This window comes from Bombina bombina, chromosome 1 (genome assembly GCF_027579735.1).
Source record: "Bombina bombina isolate aBomBom1 chromosome 1, aBomBom1.pri, whole genome shotgun sequence".
Taxonomy (NCBI): Eukaryota; Metazoa; Chordata; class Amphibia; order Anura; family Bombinatoridae; genus Bombina; species Bombina bombina.
This window is the reverse complement of record NC_069499.1, coordinates 679003671-679022461: the sequence shown is the minus strand read 5'-3', so window position 1 is coordinate 679022461 and position 18791 is coordinate 679003671.

Here is an 18791-nt window from a genome sequence, read left to right as displayed (position 1 = left end):
ACGGACTCTTGGCTTGTGTCTGTACTGTGGCCTTAAAGGGCATTTATTAAGGGATTGTCCTACTAGGCCAGTAAAAGCCAGGGCTTAACTCTAGTCCAGGGAACTGAGTTAAGCCAAAACAGTTGTCATTCCCTATACAAGAAACTTTTTGTTCCAGTAACCCTTCAAATTGGACATAGTAAGATTCATACCCAAGCTCTTATCGATTCTGGTGCTGGAGGAGTGTTCATTGACTCTACATTCGTCTCTATTCACTCTATACCCTTACTAAAGAAAGAGTATTCAATTTCAGTCTCTACGGTCAGTGGAGATCCTTTGGGTTCTGGATATATTCAGTTTGCTACTCAACCCTTACTTCTCACCGTAGGAATACTTCATTCCGAGACAATTTGTTTTGATGTCATTCCCACTCCTCAATTTCCCATTATCTTGGGACTACCCTGGCTCCAAGTTCACAATCCTACTTTTTCTTGGACTTTCGGTGAACTCACCTCCTGGGGATCTACATGCCAGACTAAATGTCTTCAAAAGATCACCAAGTTACCACTCACTATTGCTCTCACTATCAAAACTCCGTACTCCCTACCTATGCCTTATCATGACTTTGTGGATGTTTTCTCCAAAAAAGAAGCTGAACGTCTTCCTCCTCACCGCCCTTTTGATTGCCCCATTGATCTCCTTCCCGGGGCTACCTATCCTCGAGGCAAGACATATCCACTTTCTAAACCTGAAAACATGGCTTTGGAAGAATATATTAAAGACAATTTGGCTAGAGGATTTATTCGACCCTCCTCTTCCCCTGTAGGGGCTGGTTTCTTTTTTGTAGGAAAAAAGGATGGCGGACTAAGACCCTGTATTGATTACAGAGGATTAAATCAGATTACCATCAAGAACAGTTATCCTCTACCCCTTATTCCTGAACTTTTTACTTATCTTCAGGGAGCCACCATATTCACCAAACTTGATCTACGTGGTGCATACAATCTGATCCGTATACGCAAAGGAGATGAGTGGAAGACTGCTTTTAACACTCGATTTGGGCATTACGAATATCTGGTCATGCCCTTCGGGCTATGCAATGCTCCGGCGGTTTTCCAACATTTTGTAAACGAGATCTTTCGTGATTTTTTGAATATCTTTGTCATCATATACCTTGACGATATCTTAATTTTTTCTCAGAACCACCAAGATCATGTGCACCACATCAAGAAAGTACTTCAACGTTTAAGAGATTTCCATCTGTTTGCTAAACTGGAGAAATGTTCTTTCCATCAAAAATCCATACCCTTTCTGGGTTATGTAATATCGGCATCTGGATTTGAAATGGATCCTACTAAACTTTCTGCCATCTTGGATTGGCCTAGACCTGATTCTTTGAAGGCTTTACAACGTTTTCTGGGCTTCGCCAACTACTACAGGAAGTTCATCAAGGATTTTGCTACTATTACTTCTCCCCTTACTTCTCTCACTAGAAAAGGACAAAACTGTAAAAAATGGCCTCCTGAGGCTATAGAAGCTTTTGAGTCTCTCAAAGAAGCTTTTTCCTCTGCACCTATTCTCCGTCACCCAAATCCAGATTTTCAGTTTATCCTGGAAGTTGATGCTTCCTCTGTTGCTGCTGGAGCTGTTCTGTCTCAACGAATACCGGAGACTGGAAGGATTCATCCTGTTGCTTTTTTCTCTAAAAAATTCACTCCTTCTGAATTTAACTATGACGTAGGGAATAAAGAGTTGCTTGCCATCAAAATGGCCTTGGATGAATGGAGGCATTGGCTGGAAGGTACTTCTTTGCCATTTACCATACTCACTGATCATAAGAACCTTCTTTATCTTCAAACGGCCAAACGATTGAATTCCAGGCAAGCACGCTGGTCATTATTCTTCTCCCGGTTTCACTATAATTTGTCTTACATACCTGGTTCAAAAAATATTAAAGCAGACGCCCTTTCCAGACAATTTCAAGATACCCCAGTTCCTGAGTCTGGTAGCATTCTCCAACCTCATGAAGTCATAGCCCAGCTAACAACTTCTTGGTTACAAGATTTACAGTCTGCTCAAAGGAATCTTCCTTTGTCCTGTAAACCTCCCGATGGTTTACTCTTTGTTCCTGAACGCCTTCGTTCCAAGATTCTATTTTGGGCTCATGATAGTCCCCTTTCTGGACATCCTGGCATCAGTATTACCACTCGAAATCTCAAACAGCATGTCTGGTGGCCTACTCTCTCTCAAGATGTTAAGGATTACGTCTCAGTATGCACCCAATGTGCCATGAACAAAACTCCTCGCCAACTTCCTTCAGGGTTGCTTCAACCATTGCCCATACCTCATCAGCCTTGGACTCATGTATCCATGGACTTCATTACCGACCTTCCCTTGTCAGCTGGAAACAATACTATTTGGGTGGTGGTCGACAGGTTCTCTAAGACTGCTCATTTTGTACCCTTACCAGGATTACCATCTGCCAAAAGACTCTCTGAACTTTTTATTTCACATATTGTAAGAATCCATGGATTTCCTCTAGATATTGTTTCAGATAAAGGGGTACAGTTTGTTTCTCGATTTTGGAGATCACTTTGTAAACATTTTGGAACTACAATATCCCTGTCTACTTCTCATCATCCACAATCTAACGGCCAGACTGAAAGGGTAAACCAGTGTCTTGAAACATATCTTAGACATTATGTGGATCATTATCACTCTAACTGGACTTCTTACCTTCCTTTGGCTGAATTGGCTCATAATGCCCGGTACAATTCCTCCCTTCAGACCTCTCCGTTTCATGCGGCTTACGGATATCAGCCCAGAACATTTCCTTTGCATACTTGTTCCACAGTGAATCCTGCTTCTGATCTTACTGCCCGAAGATTAACTCGACATTGGCGTAAAATACATCGTATCCTTTCTGTAGCTAAACATTACAAGTTCTTTTCAGATCTTCGACGGAAGAAGGCTCCCAAGTATCGCCCTGGTGATAAAGTTTGGATTTCCTCTCGTTTTCTTCGCCTGAAACAACCTTCTAACAAATTGGGACCACGATACGTGGGTCCTTTCCGAATACTGGGTCAGGTGTGTTCCACTGCTTATCGGGTGGCTTTACCCAAGACTCTCAAAGTCCATCCGGTATTCCACGTTTCTCTTCTAAAACCTATGATGACTAACAGGTATTCTAAACCTTTTCCTAAACCTCCACCTCTATTTGTGCATGGACACCCTGAGTTTGAGATCAGCCATATTCTGGATTCCAAACTTCGTGGCAAGAAATTGTATTATCTCATTCATTGGAAAGGTTATCCAGTCACGGAACGATCTTGGGAACCGGCTCATCAGGTACTTTAATCAAGGCCTTCCACAAGACTCATCCTGATAGGCCTGGTCCTGTCCCCCGGAGGGGTCCTTGAGGAGGGGGGTGCTGTCATGATTTTGTCCGTTCATCGCCGTGTCACCGCGGCTCCCGGATCTTCTCTGAGTAAATGACGTCACGTTGCTTAGCAACGTGACGCTTCCTCCGACACACCCCTCTGATGACGTCGCCGCTCCTGCCTTTAAACCACGGCGGGAGATCTAACTCGGGGCCCGTTTGTTTGTTCCCCTTGGAGTTTGTGAGTACCATACCAAATTCTGTTTTATATTCTTGTGTACCGACTTCTGCCTGCCTGACCAAGCCTTTTGCCTTAACCCTATTACTGATGTTTGGATACCGACTTCTGCCTGCCTGACCTTGCTTTTGCCTTAACCCTGCTACTGTTATTTGGATACCGACTTCTGCCTGCCTGACCTTGCTTTTGCCTTATTCTACTACTGATGTTTGGATGCCGACTACTGCCTGCCTGACCTTGCTTATGCCTTTCTGTTTGTTATAAGCCTGCTTGAAGGGACATTTACTTTCACAAGCTGCACAAGAGAACTTTGCCTTTCTGTTTGTTATAAGCCTGCTTAAAGGGACATTTACTTTCACAAGCTGCAAAAGAGAACTTTGCCTTTCTGTTTGTTATAAGCCTGCTTAAAGGGACATTTACTTTCACAAGCTGCAAATAAGAGCATTATCTTTGTATTTTTCTAACCTGCTTAAAGGGACGTTTTTTCCTTTGTGGCTTCCTTGCATACTGGAACAATTATTTTTTTTTTTACCATTCTCATCTGTTTCCTGAGTGGGTCACGTCCTGGTTATTTCTCAGTGTGCTAGCGTGTGCTTTCTATTCACGCTAGCAGTTGGGTTGCATCCCGGACTGATTCCTAAACGGCTGACACCTATTCTACATTAAAAAAGTTCAAAGCTCTTTTACCTTACCTGCCCTTAAAAGGGCCTTTTGTGGGGGCATGCCCCAAAGAGTTCAGCTCTTTTGCCTGTAAAAGAAAAATACAACCCCCCCCCAACATTAAAACCCACCACCCACATACCCCTAATCTAACCTAAAATAAACCTAACACTAATCCCCTGAAGATCATCCTACCTTTAGTCATCTTCACTCAGCCGAGCCACCGATGGAACTGAAGAGGACATCCGGACCGGCAGAAGTGATCATCCAAGGGGCGCTGAAGAAATCTTCCATCCGATGAAGTGATCCTCCAAGCGGCGCTGAAGAAATCTTCCATCCGGGCGAGGTCATCTTCCAAGAGGCGCTGAAGAAGTCTTCTATCCGGGCGAGGTCATCTTCGAAGCCGGGTCTTGAATCTTCATCCTGCCAACGCGGAACATCCTTCTTTCCCGACGGACTACCGACGAATGAAGGCTCCTTTAAGGGACGTCATCCAAGATGGCGTCCCTTCAATTCCTATTAGCTGATAGGATTCTATCAGCCAATCGGAATTAAGGTAGGAAAATTCTGATTGGCTGATGGAATCAGCCAATCAGATTCAAGTTCAATCCGATTGGCTGATCCAATCAGCCAATCAGATTGAGTTTGCATTCTATTGGCTGTTCCGATCAGCCTCGCCCGGATAGAAGACTTCTTCAGCGCCTCTTGGAAGATGACCTCGCCCGGATGGAAGATTTCTTCAGCACCGCTTGGAGGATCACTTCATCGGATGGAAGATTTCTTCAGCGCCCCTTGGATGATCACTTCTGCCGGTTTTTAATATTCCTAAGTGGTAATCTAATAGATTGGCCAGACATAAGGCCACATAGACCCACAGTAGATCAACAGATATATACATACCTATAATACAATCTGTGTCCCATTACATTACTACTAAGTACTCTACAAACTTAGCATTGTAAATGCTGAATATTGAATAACCAACAGAGAGCTTGTTTTTAACATTTTTAAGGGTAGCATACACACATATTTTATGCTGTCTTTTTAATTTAATTAATAAAGGTTATATTTTAATTTCTGTTATCTTTGTGCTCCAAGTTCCAGTAATCAACCGAACCAATTTATATAATAGAATAACAGTGTATAAAAGCATTCTTTTTTTTTTTGTACTGACTTGCTCACATAGCAGGTACAGTCCATCTTTGTAAATAAAGTTTTTCATATGCTTACGCACTGCTCCTTAAGTGTTCAGTTATAAATCTTAAATTGAATTACTTTAAGTAAAAAATCAAAGTTAAGAGACAAAACACTTAGGCAGACAATTCTTTAAGCCTCTTATAATAAAGGTTCAAAACTTCTCCCTAAATACAATCGGAATTAAGGTAGGAAAATTCTGATTGGCTGATGGAATCAGCCAATCAGATTCAAGTTCAATCCGATTGGCTGATCCAATCAGCCAATCAGATTGAGTTCGCATTCTATTGGCTGTTCCGATCAGCCTCGCCCGGATAGAAGACTTCTTCAGCGCCTCTTGGAAGATGACCTCGCCCGGATGGAAGATTTCTTCAGCGCCGCTTGGAGGATCACTTCATCGGATGGAAGATTTCTTCAGCGCCCCTTGGATGATCACTTCTGCCGGTCTGGATGTCCTCTTCAGTTCCATCAGTGGCTCGGCTGAGTGAAGACGACTAAAGGTAGGATGATCTTCAGGGGATTAGTGTTAGGTTATTTTAAGGGGGGTTTGGGTTAGATTAGGGGTATGTGGGTGGTGGGTTTTAATGTTGGGGGGTTGTATTTTTCTTTTACAGGCAAAAGAGCTGAACTCTTTGGGGCATGCCCCCACAAAAGGCCCTTTTAAGGACTGGTAAGGTAAAAGAGCTTTGAACTTTTTTAATGTAGAATAGGGTAGGGCATTTTTTTTATTTTGGGGGGGTTGTTATTTTATTAGGGGGCTTAAAATTGTTGTAATATTTTTTTAAATGTTTGTAACTTATTTTTTTTATTTTTTGTAACTTAGCTTTTTTTATTTTTTGTACTTTAGTTAGTTTATGTAATTGTATTTAATTGCAGTTATTTGTAGGTAATTTATTTAATTAATTTAATGATAATGTAGTGTTAGGATTTATTTTACAGGTAATTTTGTATTTCTTTTAGCTAGGTAGTTATTAAATAGTTAATAACTATTTAATAACTATTCTAACTAGCTAAAATAAATACAAAGTTACCTGTAAAATAAATATAAATCCTAAGATAGCTACAATGTAATTATTAATTATATTGTAGCTATCTTAGGGTTTATTTTACAGGTAAGTATTTAGTTTTAAATAGGAATAATTTATTAAAGTATAGTGTAGTGTTAGGTGTAATTGTAACTTAGGTTAGTTTTTATTTTACAGGTACAATTGTCTTTATTTTAGCTAGGTAAGCTATTAAATAGTTAATAACTATTTAATAGCTATTGTACCTAGTTAAAATAAATTGAAAGGTACCTGTGAAATAAAAATAAATCCTAAGATAGCTACAATATAATTATTATTTATTTTGTAGCTATATTAGGGTTTATTTTATAGGTAAGTATTTAGTTTTAAATAGGATTAACTTAGTTAATAATAGAAATATTATTTAGAGTTATTTAATTAATATTTAAGTTAGGGGGGTGTTAGGGTTAGTGTTAGACTTAGGTTTAGGGGTTAATAAATTTATTACAGTGGCGGCGGTGTAGTGGGGGGCAGGATAGGGGTTAATGAATGTATTATAGGTGGCGACGGTGTAGGGGGGGCAGATTAGGGGTTAATAAATTTAATATAGGTTGCGGCAGGGTCAGGGAGCGGCAGTTTAGGGGTTAAACTATTTATTAATTTGCGGCGAGGTGCGGGATCGGCAGGATAGGGGTTAATAACTTTATTATAGGGGGGCAGGATAAGGGGTTACTAGGTATCATGTAGGTGGCGGTGGGCTCCGGGAGCGGCGGTTTAGGGGTTAATATGTATAGAGTAGCTTGCGGTGGGCTCCGGGAGCGGCGGTTTAGGGGGTAATAAATTTATTTAGTTGCGGCGGTGTAGGGGGGACAGATTAAAGGTGTTTAGACTCAGGGTACATGTTAGGGTGTTAGGTGTAGACAGCTCCCATAGAAATCAATGGGATGTCTGGCAGCAGCGAACTTGTACTTTCGCTATGGTCAGACTCCCATTGATTCCTATGGGATCCGCCGCCTCCAGGGTGGCGGTTTGAAAAAGTCGTAAAAGTGCTGAGCGTACCTGCTAGTTTTTTGATAACTAGCAAAAGTAGTCAGATTGTGCCGTTCTTGTGTGCGGAACATCTGTAGTGACGTAAGAATCGATCTGTGTCGGACTGAGTCCGGCGGATCGAAGTTTACGCCACAAAATTCTACTTTTGCTGGTCTCTAGCCTTTGATAACTAAGGCGAATCAGCCTCGCCACAAATACGCTGCGGAATTCCAGCGTATTTGAGGTTGACGGCTTGATAACTACCCCCTATAGATTTAACATCAATTTTGATGATATAAAAAATGGCATCACAAATAAAATGATTAGCCTGTTGAAGCAAGCTAACAATGCTAGACAAATCAGTATCCGTTTCCTGTTGCTCTAAACTTTCCAACCAAAAAGTTGATGCAGCTGCAACATCAGCCATAGAAATGACAGGCCTGAGGAGATGACCAGAATATAAATAAGCTTTCCTTAGATAAGATTCAAGTTTCCTATCTAAAGGGTCTTTAAAATAAGTACTATCTTCCATAGTATGTTTAACAAGAGTAGAAATAGCCCCATCAACTTTGGGGATCTTTTCCCAAAACTCCAATCTAACTGCTGGCAAAGGATATGATTTTTTAAACCTTGAAGAAGGAATAAAAGAAGTACCAGGCCTATTCCATTCCTTAGAAATCATATTAGAAATAGCATGAGGAACTGGAAAAACCTCTGGAGCAACCACAGGAGGTTTATAAACAGAATTTAAACGTTTACTAGTTTTAATATCAAGAGGAATAGTTTCCTCAATATCCAATGTAATCAACACTTCTTTTAACAAGGAACAATTATATACTCCATTTTAAATAAATAAGTAGATTTGTCAGTGTCAATATCTGAGGAAGGATCTTCTGAATCAGATAGATCCTTGTCAGATGAGGATAATTCAGTATGTTGTCGTTCATTAGAAATTTCATCAACTTTATGAGAAGTTTTAAAAGACATTTTACGTTTATTAAAAGGCGGAATGGCAGACAAAGCCTTCTGAATCGCATCAGCAATAAAATATTTTATATTCACAGGTATATCTTGTACATTAGATGTTGAAGGAACAACAGGCATAGTACTATTACTGATGGGCACATTCTCTGCATGTAAAAGCTTATCATGACAACTATTACATACCACAGCTGGAGATATAATCTCCACAAATTTACAACAAATGCACATAGCTTTGGTAGAACTTTTATCAGGCAGCAGGGTTCCAACAGTGGTTTCTGAGACAGAATCAGATTCAGACATCTTGCAAATGTAAGAGAAAAAACAACATATAAAGCAAAATTATCAATTTTCCTATATGGCAGTTTCAGGAATGGGAAAAAATGTAAACAGCATAGCCCTCTAACATAGAAAAAGGCAAGAGGCACATAGTAATGGGGTTTTAAATAATGAAATTATTTGGCGCCAAGTATGACGCACAACGTAACTGAAATTTTTTGGCGCTAACAACATCCGGAAATGACACACTCATGTCATTGACGACGCAACCTTGAGCAAGGAACTTGGCGTCAACTAAGACGCCGGAAATGACGAATTTGCGTCATCAGACGTAACTTCGCACTAAAAAAATTATCGCCCCAAGAATGGCACAATAAACTTCTGCATTTTGCGCCCTCACGAAGCCTAATTTTACCCGCAAAATTTAAAGAGAAAACAGTCAATAGAAAAAAGACTAAACCCAAGGTAAGAAAAAATATTTTCCTAAATATGCTTTTCCCAAATATGAAACTGACAGTCTGCAAAAGGAAATATACATAAACCTGACTCATGGCAAATATAAGTACAATACATATATTTAGAACTTTATATTAATACATAAAGTGCCAAACCATAGCTTAGAGTGTCTTAAGTAATGAAAACATACTTACCAAAAGACACCCATCCACATATAGCAGATAGCCAAACCAGTACTGAAACAGTTATCAGTAGAGGTAATGGAATATGAGAGTATATCGTCTATCTGAATAAGGGAAGTAGGAAATGAAGCTCTACGACCGATAACAGAGAACCTATGAAATAGATCTCCCATGAGGAAAACCATTGCATTTAATAGGTGATACTCCCTTCACAACCATCTGACATTTGCTGTACATTGAGAGGAATCAGGCTTCAAAATGCTGAGAAGCGCATATCAACGTAGAATCTAAGCACAAACTTACTTCACCACCTCCATAGGAGGCAAAGTTTGTAAAACTGAATTATGGGTGTGGTGAGGGGTGTATTTATAGGCATTTTGAGGTTTGGGAAACTTTGCCCCTCCTGGTAAGATTGTATATCCCATACGTCACTAGCTCATGGACTCTTGCCAATTACATGAAAGAAATAGGTTAGTAATGTACTAAAATTTCTACTTTGATGGGAAACACAGTGGTTGCTGTAAGTTTTTTTTTATATATATATATATATTTTTTGAGGTTATATAATATACAAACAAAAGCAAGGTTACAATGCAATCATAGTACAGTATTCTAAGCTTAGGCCGCACAATGATGAAACATTTCACAATATACGTCCTGTACGTTATTGCTTAGAAATAAAATGAAAGACTCTTAGGGGTATATTTAACATAGTGAGAGCGGACATGATAAGATGTAGCGTATCATGTCCGCTGCACATCGATAAATTCCGACAGCATACGCTGTCAGCCTTTATCATTGCACCAGCAGTTCTTGTGAACTGCTGGTGCAATGCCGCCCCCTGCAGATTCTCGGCCAATCAGCCGCTAGCAGGGGGTGTCAATCAGCACGATCGTATTCGATAGGGTTGATTTCTGTCCGCGGCCTCAGAGCAGGCAGACAAGTAATGGAGCAGCGGTCTTTAGACTGCTGCTTCATAACTTCTGTTTCCAGCGAGCCTGAAGGCTTGCCGGAAACAAGGGGCATCAAGCTCCATATGGAGCTTGATAAATCGGCCCCTTAGACATAAGCACAACTATATATGTATAAATAATTAACCTATACAGGGAGTGCAGAATTATTAGGCAAACGAGTATTTTGACCACATCATCCTCTTTATGCATGTTGTCTTACTCCAAGCTGTATAGGCTCGAAAGCCTACTACCAATTAAGCATATTAGGTGATGTGCATCTCTGTAATGAGAAGGGGTGTGGTCTAATGACATCAACACCCTATATCAGGTGTGCATAATTATTAGGCAACTTCCTTTCCTTTGGCAAAATGGGTCAAAAGAAGGACTTGACAGGCTCAGAAAAGTAAAAAATAGTAAGATATCTTGCAGAGGGATGCAGCACTCTTAAAATTGCAAAGCTTCTGAAGCGTGATCATCGAACAATCAAGCGTTTCATTCAAAATAGTCAACAGGGTCGCAAGAAGCGTGTGGAAAAACCAAGGCGCAAAATAACTGCCCATGAACTGAGAAAAGTCAAGCGTGCAGCTGCCAAGATGCCACTTGCCACCAGTTTGGCCATATTTCAGAGCTGCAACATCACTGGAGTGCCCAAAAGCACAAGGTGTGCAATACTCAGAGACATGGCCAAGGTAAGAAAGGCTGAAAGACGACCACCACTGAACAAGACACACAAGCTGAAACGTCAAGACTGGGCCAAGAAATATCTCAAGACTGATTTTTCTAAGGTTTTATGGACTGATGAAATGAGAGTGAGTCTTGATGGGCCAGATGGATGGGCCCGTGGCTGGATTGGTAAAGGGCAGAGAGCTCCAGTCCGACTCAGACGCCAGCAAGGTGGAGGTGGAGTACTGGTTTGGGCTGGTATCATCAAAGATGAGCTTGTGGGGCCTTTTCGGGTTGAGGATGGAGTCAAGCTCAACTCCCAGTCCTACTGCCAGTTTCTGGAAGACACCTTCTTCAAGCAGTGGTACAGGAAGAAGTCTGCATCCTTCAAGAAAAACATGATTTTCATGCAGGACAATGCTCCATCACACGCGTCCAAGTACTCCACAGCGTGGCTGGCAAGAAAGGGAATAAAAGAAGAAAATCTAATGACATGGCCTCCTTGTTCACCTGATCTGAACCCCATTGAGAACCTGTGGTCCATCATCAAATGGGAGATTTACAAGGAGGGAAAACAGTACACCTCTCTGAACAGTGTCTGGGAGGCTGTGGTTGCTGCTGCACGCAATGTTGATGGTGAACAGTTCAAAACACTGACAGAATCCATGGATGGCAGGCTTTTGAGTGTCCTTGCAAAGAAAGGTGGCTATATTGGTCACTGATTTGTTTTTGTTTTGTTTTTGAATGTCAGAAATGTATATTTGTGAATGTTGAGATTTTATATTGGTTTCACTGGTAAAAATAAATAATTGAAATGGGTATATATTTGTTTTTTGTTAAGTTGCCTAATAATTATGCACAGTAATAGTCACCTGCTCACACAGATATCCCCCTAAAATAGCTATAACTAAAAACAAACTAAAAACTACTTCCAAAACTATTCAGCTTTGATATTAATGAGTTTTTTGGGTTCATTGAGAACATGGTTGTTGTTCAATAATAAAATTAATCCTCAAAAATACAACTTGCCTAATAATTCTGCACTCCCTGTATAATCAGTTTCTAAACTCTTTTATATTTGTATTTGGCTATTTCCCACTTTTGGGTCATGAATATTGAGAATATGTTATATCAAGATTATGCGGTTAAGGGGTAAATTTAAAAAGATAGAAGCACAATTATAATACATTGGGATTGGGAATATATGATACTTAGATTGTTAGAGAACTAGGCATACATATTATAAATTATCTAGTCCATATGAAACAAAATGTTATCAATAGCTTCTGTAATATATCTGTAATCTTTATAATATTCTGCGGGTATATGTCTAAGGATACAGTTTCCTATGTTTACTAACTACACCATTGTGGGGGGCGGATCTAATGGTAGAAAGCTAGGACTCTTGGGAAAATGGCGGTAATAAAGTGGATCAAGATATTAGATCACAAATATATGTCTTCCAAAAGACCATAGGATGTCTATTTATAGCTCAGTGGGGTCTCTACTAACTGTATTTAAGCTTTTACCGTGATATATGGTAGGTAAAGTAGGAAAATATGGCAGCTTCAAATATGAAGCTATCAGCTTCAGTCGTGGAGTACTGAGTAGAATGAACATAAATTAGGTTTTATTAAGGCCACTTTGTGTCTTTATAAGGGAATATCATATTAATCAAGGTCACTCTTAAACATATAAAAAAGCTATATGAAGTCTGTTACACAAATAAAACTAACTTATACTGACAATTTTGTTTTAGTATATTCTATATAAGCACTTCTAGCAAAGCTTTTGCAAGTCAAATAGGATATCATATGCTAACTCTCTATATAGAAGTGTTCAAATAAAGTCTTAAAAGTATACTATACAGTCTCATAACCAGCTATAGGAGGATTTCTGAAGTGGATATTGTCTCAATGAACAGATATGGGGACTAATTATTGTTAGCATTAGGATAAGTCATAGCTCCCTTGAACATAGTAGACATATTAATCTAAATTGACTAGCATTAGCCATGTCATCTCAGCTGCTGACAACACAGCAACATTACCAATCTCAAGGCACCAACTCTAGGGATAGTTACCAGGGAGGGAATAAGCAATAAACGATCTATCTGTGCAAAACAACATTTTTAATGAGAGTAAGCATCTATGCATTTAGAACATCTATAGAAACATTCTCCACCATTTATACTTTAGGATTCCTTGTAGACTGTAGTATTATTTGTGATGAGGGTATACTTTTAGGATATATGAGCCAACATAGTACCGCTACTAAGCTATACACGATATGTAACAAAAATATCAAACTATCCCTTAATGGACAATAACTAGGTTATGTAAACTAATATAATTGCAGACTAATGTATCAGATCAGTGGTCGTCATAGTCTCTTGCTTTAGTAATCCTAAGGAGTGTTACCTTAACCATAGGCCTGGAACGTAAACCAACAATCATATCTAGGGAGTAGCAAAAAGACAGGAACGGAAAAAAAACTGTCTCAATGTCATCTTCACTCCACACCAGTTCTACCTTTAGAGCACCAGACTGGGGTAGGCACAGGCATCTGAGCAATAGTCTCTGTAGGCAGAATCTTTTGTCACTACTTTCACACACAACAAGTCAACAAAGCGATGTCCCACTATCGGAAAACACTCTCAATAGAATTGAACAAAAATTTATCACCTAATGAACAACAAGCACTTTTGTCACTCAGTAACAACAAAGACATAGTAGTCACCCCGGCGGATACGGGGGGGGGGGAGTAGTCATTCTTAACACTGCAGACTACAAAAAAGAAGTTTACAGACAACTAAATGACAGGGATACATATCTAAAATTGACATTTAACCCAACTAATAAATACAAAAAAGAGCTACATACATTATTAGACTCAGCAGTGGAAGAAGGCTTCCTTAATCAAGAACAAGCTGAATATTGTCTAGTTGAATATCCTACCATCCCTTCCTTTCACACAGTACCAAATATACATAAAACCCTCATTAATACACCAGGCAGGCCCATTGTGGCCAGCCGGGGCTCACTCTGCGAAAGGATAGGAGATTGGCTGGACAATGTGTTACAACCTATTGTCAAGTCCTTGCCTGGCTATATACGTGACAGCACTCATCTCATACATTCGAGTATCCCTCACGAGGAAGGCCTAAAAGCTCTCACATACATGCTTAAACGGTATACAAGTTATCCAGGTGAATTTATAATTTTTCTTGACGAACTCACGCAATTTCTTCTAACACACAACTACTTTGTCTTCGAGGGCCAGTACTACCTCCAAAAATGTGGCACGGCCATGAGGGCCAAATTTGCCCCCTCATATGCTAATTTGTATATGGGGTATTTTGAACATCTTTATCTTTTTAAGGGTGGACTGGCCCTCGGCGACAAAGTAGTTGTATATGGCAGATTCATTGACGATCTCATCCTCATCTACAGAAAGAACACCGAATTATCCATACAAGAGATGATTACTTTTTTCAACAACAACACATTAAATCTAAAATTTACGTACAAAAATAACAATCTTTCCATTGATTTTTTGGATCTCACCTTAGAACACAATGGCGAAGGCCAGATAACAACTAGCACCTTTAGGAAACCTTTATCAAGAAACACAATTCTTAGAGCTGACTCATGTCATGCCCCACACATTCAAAAAGGCATCCCTAAGGGCTATATCTAAGATTACGGAGAAATTGTAGCTCCCTTCACCTTTACAACAAACAAGCAGATGAACTTACCTACAGATTAATAGCAAGAGGTTACAAAAAGAGTATCCTTCTTAAGACTAAATCCCAAGTAGCAAAAATGGACAGGACTACACTTCTTAACAAGAACACATGTACTAAAACCCAAACAGCACCCACTAGTGAGAATAAAATCTCTATACCGAGAGAAAACATATGTTTTGTAACCAAATATAGTAACCAATTTTACACCATCATCAAAATCATAAAAAAATATTTACCAGTTTTGAATGGAGATATGGTCCTAAGAAATAAACTGGAAAGAAATATCAAATGTGTGGCCAAAAAAGCACCAACTATACACGACAAAATCACACAAAAATTCCATAATAAAATCCCACCCAATACCAATTGGTTAACACCAACCAAAGGGAATTACAAATGTGGCCACATTCCATGTAAAAGCTGTAAATACACTGACAAAATCTTTACTCACATTATATATCTCATAACGTGTGCATATTGTCAACAACAATACATAGGCATAACAACACGGCCATTAAAAGATCACATAAGAGAACATCTCTTATCAATAGAAGAAGAAATTCCGAGAACCCCAGTGGCTAAACACTTTCATACACATGAACAGAGATTAACTCACTTTTAAGGCAATCGAGCAAATATTAAAGAACCCATTAGGGGGCGATAGGAACAAGACATTACTTAAAAGAGAAGTATATTGGATATTTACGTTACAGACCAGAGTACCACAAGGTATGAATAAGAAATATGATGTAAACTTATTCATAAATTAACCTATGTATACCCTCGCCTAGTTTCACACATTAACTAAATGTAAGCATCTCTATATTCCAGTTTACCCCCTTCATACAAATCATTAGACTAGTGCCTAATGACCCACCCTAGTTTATCCGTGTTTTATAAAGTACCAGCTTGCTTTTCCACCCCAGGGGTTGCACTCTTCTATTCTCCCCTTCCATAAATTTTGTTAGTTTTTCTTTTTTTCAATTGTCCTACAAGAAAATGTTTTCATCTTTTATTGGTTATTTTTTTTTTTATGACAATCTTAAATGTATCATGAGTCACACATTAGTTATACATCATCTACAAATACCCAAATTCATTAGGGGTGTCATATATAGACTTATATCATCCAGCTTATATATATATATATATATATATATATATATATATTTTCTACTGTTTTTTATTACTTTTTCATTATCCTTTCATCTTTTACTTTATTCCACTAATGTCAATTTAATATTGATTCTTTAATGCTATTAACTTTTTTATTCAATTATTACTCATATTAGTTTGTTTCTTGCTTTGTTGTTTTTTGACAGTTGTCCCCCATTATTCAGTATATATTAGGACCATCATGGTCATTTACACTATGTGCTATCACTCTCTATGTGTTGACCTAATAGTGCGAATTGTCACTCCTTAAAGGGACACTGTACCCAAATTTTTTCTTTCGTGATTCAGCTAGAGCATGACATTTTAAGCAACTTTCTAATTTACTCCTATTATCAAATTTTCTTCATTCTCTTGGTATCTTTATTTGAAATGCAAGAAAGTAAGTTTAGATGCCGGCCCATTTTTGGTGATAAACTCATCCACCAATAAAAAAGTGCTGTCCAGAGTTCTGAATAAAACAAAAAGCTTAGATGTCTTCTTTTTAAAATAAAGATAGCAAGAGAACAAAGAAAAATTGATAATAGGAATAAATTAGAAAGTGGCTTAAAATTGCATGCTCTATCTGAATCATGAAAGAAAAAATTTGGGTTCAGTGTCCCTTTAATTCTGAACACATATTTACTTTCATCTAATTGAAACACATTAAAGGGACAACTGTACCCAAAAAAAAAAAATTTTGTGATTCAGATTGAGCATGACATTTTAAGCAACTTTCTAATTTACTCCTATTATCAAATTTTCTTCATTCTCTTGGTATCTTTTTTTGAAATGCAAGAAAGTAAGTTTAGATGCCGGCCCATTTTTGGTGAACAACCTGGGTTGTCCTTGCTGATTGGTGGATAAATTCATTCACCAATAAAAAAAAGTGCTGTCCAGAGTACTGAAACCAAAAAAAAGCTTAGATGCCTTCTTTTTCAAAAAATGATAGCAAGAGAATGAAGAAAAATTGATAATAGGAGTAAATTAGAAAGTTGCTTAAAATTGCATGCTCTTTCTGAATTACAAAAGAAAAACATTGAGTACAGTGTCCCTTTAAGTAAATACATTAATATACTGTTCAATGGCAAAACACCCCTATTGTAAATACTAACTGTATTCTATATAATTGTTATATGTTTGATTCTGTTTTTGTATGTCTCTCTCTTCTGTTTTTGTATGTCTCTCTCTGCTGGTGTATCCTGGTGTGTTTCCCCTTAATTACCAGCCTATACAGTTTATTACACACAAAAAGGGTTAATACTAACACACCTGCTGATTGGCTCTTTACGCCTTTAAATTGACCCCCAGCAGTAGGGACCAATATCTCTGATGAAGCGCATGCACGAAACGCGTTATTAGGAGCTTACCTGATGTCTTTTATGGAAGCCTGCTCCTAATAAACTGTGTATACTTACTAAAATACCAAGCGTTTCTTTTTCCTCGTCTCATACTTAAAAGTATACTATACAGTCTCATAACCAGCTATAGGAGGATTTCTGAAGTGGATATTGTCTCAATGAACAGATATGGGGACAAATTATTGTTAGCATTAGGATAAGTCATAGCTCCCTTGAACATAGTAGACATATTAATCTAAATTGACTAGCATTAGCCATATCATCTCAGCTTCTGACAACACAGCAACATTACCAATCTCAAGGCACCAACTCTAGGGATATTTGCCAGGGAGGGAATAAGCAATAAAGGATCTATCTGTGCAAAACAACATTTTTTACTGAGAGTAAGCATCTATGCATTTAGAACATCTATAGAAACATTCTCCACCATTTATACTTTAGGATTCCTTGTAGACTGTAGTATTATTTGTGATGAGGGTATACTTTTAGGATATATGAGCCAACATAGTACCGCTACTAAGCTATACACTATATGTAACAAAAATATCAAACTATCCCTTAATGGACAATAACTAGGCTATGTAAACTAATATAATTGCAGACTAATGTATCAGATCAGTGGTCATCATAGTCTCTTGCTTTAGTAATCCTAAGGAGTGTTACCTTAACCATAGGCCTGGAACGTAAACCAACAATCATATCTAGGGAGTAGCAAAAAGACAGGAACGGAAAAAAAACTGCCTCAATGTCATCTTCACTCCACACCAGTTCTATCTTTAGAGCACCAGACTGGGGTAGGCACAGGCTTCTGAGCAATAGTCTCTGTAGGCCGAATCTTTTGTCTTATGGTGACCGCTCCTTCTTCTATGATCCCCCTCGGCTTCAAAAGCAGCTGTCGTTGAGCCTTTGGTCTCTGTATGTAGCCAGTGACATACTCAGTCATTGCACACTTGTCTCCTACTCCCTGCGTGATCGGCCGCCACTGCGGGATCCTGTGCTGCTGCTCCATCATCTTTCACCGTATGTTACTGCTTCTTCAACCCAGGAAGGGCCACAGTTGAAGATACTGTTTCCATCGCTGTAGTTGCCCAGTCTTCGAGACCCATTGTATCCAACATGCCTGGTCTCTGATTGGGAAGGGTCAATATTGAGCTCTATTGTTTGGCTCTTTGTGGGTCTGTCGCTTTCTCTATAGAGATCTCATGCACATAGTGGCGCAGTGTTTCTGTCACCGCTTCCTCACTACGATTGAGATGTGTTGATAAAAGTGTCTTGACTATCTTGTAGAACTGTTTCTCCATGTTTACAGTATTTGTAAAATGCCGTTCTGGTAGCTATACTCAGTTTCCTGGAAGGAGATCGGCTATCGAGCCTTCAGGGGTCTCAGCATCTGTTCAAGTAATAGCAGCTTCCCTGGTAATGGTGTCCATGATTAGCTGCCTCGTGGCCTTGTCAGAGGTCTTGGGTTAGGAACCCTTCCCACTACAGACTCCAGAGTCGCTGCCACGCATTGCAATGTAGAACCTTCGTTGT